The sequence below is a fragment of the Spermophilus citellus genome (genome assembly GCF_964194105.1).
Source record: "Spermophilus citellus genome assembly, chromosome: 15".
Classification (NCBI taxonomy): Eukaryota; Metazoa; Chordata; class Mammalia; order Rodentia; family Sciuridae; genus Spermophilus; species Spermophilus citellus.
Genome location: NC_138195.1, coordinates 84,563,057 through 84,565,975, shown reverse-complemented (window position 1 = coordinate 84,565,975; position 2,919 = coordinate 84,563,057). Strand labels below are relative to the sequence as shown.

The 2,919-nt window shown below is 40.2% G+C and overlaps 1 pseudogene across 1 annotated transcript; it reads left to right on the top strand.

Moving 5' to 3' along the window:
- Positions 1–837: 837 nt before the first annotated feature.
- LOC308634517 (L-lactate dehydrogenase B chain-like) lies at positions 838–2,205 on the top strand (annotated as a pseudogene). The gene is made up of 2 exons: positions 838–1,558; positions 2,010–2,205. The product of its transcript is annotated as an L-lactate dehydrogenase B chain-like (transcript).
- The last annotated feature ends 714 nt before the right edge of the window (positions 2,206–2,919 follow it).

Here is a 2,919-nt window from a genome sequence, read left to right as displayed (position 1 = left end):
GGAATCTCTATCATTTTTAAAGAATAGTTTTGCTGGATACAGAATTCTTGGTTGGCAATCTTTTATTAAGCATATTGACTATGTCTTCCCACTTGTCTGACCTCTCTGACTTTTGACAGTTTGATGTAACTTGGTGTGGATTTTTGAGTTTATCCTATCAGGAATTTATTGAGCTTCTTGAATATATAGACTTATATCCTAAGCACTCATGTAACCTTTTAGATTTTTAGGACTATATCAGAACTATTTTTTCCCTTTGTGGTGCTGGGGAACCAACCCGCGTGCTAGGAAAGCATGCTACCACCAAGCTACACCCCCAGTCCTTATTTCAGAACTTTTTAATATACCCAAGCACCTCTCATTCCCTAAGTGTTCCTTCCAAGTGTTTCATTTGGCTTATTGGTTACCCCAACTGTTTTTGTCACCTGAGTTTTTGCTGATTCTTTTCAATAAATGCCCTGTGATTGCTGGCAATGGGTGAGCTCTGAGTTGGAGCAAATAAAGATAAGCCTTGTGAATGGGATTTTCTGGGCAACTGCCATACAGACCAAAGGGTAACAGTATCTGGAAAGGGGGTTGTGGAGGAACTCTAACTCCATTCTGCTTCCTCCAGAGGCCCCTGTGATACTGTTTTCACTATAGTTTTAGGACCACTGGGCTGCAGATGCTACGCCCTAGGAGTTGTGCGCTTCTGACATTGTCTTCACAAGACTCTTCCAGTGGTCTGGAGAGCCTTCTCTCGCCTGCTTGAAGTGGTGACCCTTAAGGAAAAGCTCATTGCACCAGTTGTAGAAGAGGAGGCAGAAGTTCCCAAACAATAAGATCACTGTAATGGCTGTTGGACAAGTCGATATGGCGTGTGCAATCAGCATTCTGGGAATTTCTCTGGCTGATGAACTTGCCCTGGTGGATGATTTAGAAGATAAGCTCAAAGGAGAAAGGATGGATCTGCAGCATGAAGCTTATTTCTTCAAACACCCAAAACTGTAGCAGATAAAGTTTAGTCAGTGACTGCCAATTCTAAGATCGTGGTAGTAATTGCAGGAGTCCGTCGGCAGGAGGGGGGCAGTTGTCTCAATCTGGTGCAGAGAAATGTCAATGTCTTCAGATTCATTATTCCTCAGATCATCAAGTACAGTCTCTCAATGGCATCATAATTGTGATTTCCAACCCAGTGGACATTCTTACATATGTTACCTGGAAACTAAGTGGATTACCCAACACGGTGTGATTAGAAGGGAGTGTAGTCTGGCTTCTGCTAGATTTTGCTATTTTATGGCTGAGAAACTTGTCATTCATCCTAGCAGCTGCCATGAATGGATTCTGGGAGAACATGGCGACTCAAGTGTGGCTGTGTGGAGTGGAGTCAACGTGGCTGGTAGTTCTCTCCAGGAACTAAATCCAGAAATGGGAACAATGATAGTGAAAACTGGACAGAAGTATGTAAAATGGTGGTTGAAAGTGCCTATGATGTCACCAAACTAAAAGGATACACCAACTGGGCTGTTGAGTGAAGTGTGGCTGACCTCATTGAATCCATGTTTAAAAATCTATCCAGGATAAACAGAGACATGAGGCGGGAGGGAAAGGGAGAAAAAAAGGGAAATCATATGGAAATGGAGGGAGACCCTCATTGTTATACAAAATTACATATAAGAGTTTATGAGGGGAATGGGATAACAAACATGGAGGGAAATGAATTACAGTAGATGGGGTAGAGAGAGAAGATGGGAGGGGAGGGGAGGGGGGATAGTAGAGGATAGGAAAGGTAGCAGAATACAACAGTCACTAATATGGCAGTATGTAAAAATGTGATGTGTAACCGATGTGATTCTGCAATCTGTATTTGGGGTAAAAATGGGAGTTCATAACCCACTTGATTCTAATGTATGAAATATGATTTGTCAAGAGCTCTGTAATGTTGTGAACATCCAATAAAAAAAAATTAAAATTAAAAAAAAAAAGAATAGCTGATTTGACCACCAAAAAAAAAAAAAAAATCTATCCAGGATTCATCCAGTCTCAACCATGGTGACAGGGAGGTATGGCATTGAGAATGAAATCTTTCTGAGCCTTCCCTAAGTCCTCAATGCTCAGGGATTAACCAGCGTTATCAACCAGAAGCTGAAGGATGATGAGGTTGCTCAGCTCAAGAAAAGTGCAGGTACCCTGTGGGACATCCAGAAGGACCTAAAAGACCTGTGACTGCTGAGCTCCATGCTATAGAAATTGGAACACTGCAGGGTGATTAACCCTGAGCCTTTATTCTCCATCCACGTACAGGGGTCATTTGCTTCTTCTTTAATATGTGATATGGGCTACAGAATCAAATCCCAGGCTTGCTTTAATGTGCTTAAAAAAAAAAAGACTACTGGTATTTAATTAAGGCTACTATGGAGTTGGGGAGAGATGGATGAGAATAAATTGAGTTAAAATGCCATAAAATTTATAGTTTTTATTATAATATTTTATATATTAAAAATATAATATATTTTTCTTTAATACATGCCCACTAGATTGATGCAAACTTTTGCTTATTTTCTAGATTTCTGAAAAAGTTGATTTTTTTTGCAATTCTTTTCAGTGTTTGCATTTAATTTTCTAGTGCATTATAATTATACATAATAATGGGGCTCATTTTGACATATTTGTAAATGCATATAACACAGTTTTCTCCCTTTCAATCCCCAGCACTACCCTTCTCTCCTCCTCCTTCCCCACTTGATCCCCTTCCTCTACCATACTAGTTTTCCTTCTATTTATTTATTTTTTAATTGATGTGTTATAGTTATATAGAGTATTGGAACTCACTGTGGAACATTCAGACACACACCTAGTGGAATTTACCCTCCTTCATTCCCCAGCTTTCCCCCTTTCCCTTCCCTCCCCGCTTCCCTTGTTTCCCTCCATCTACTCATT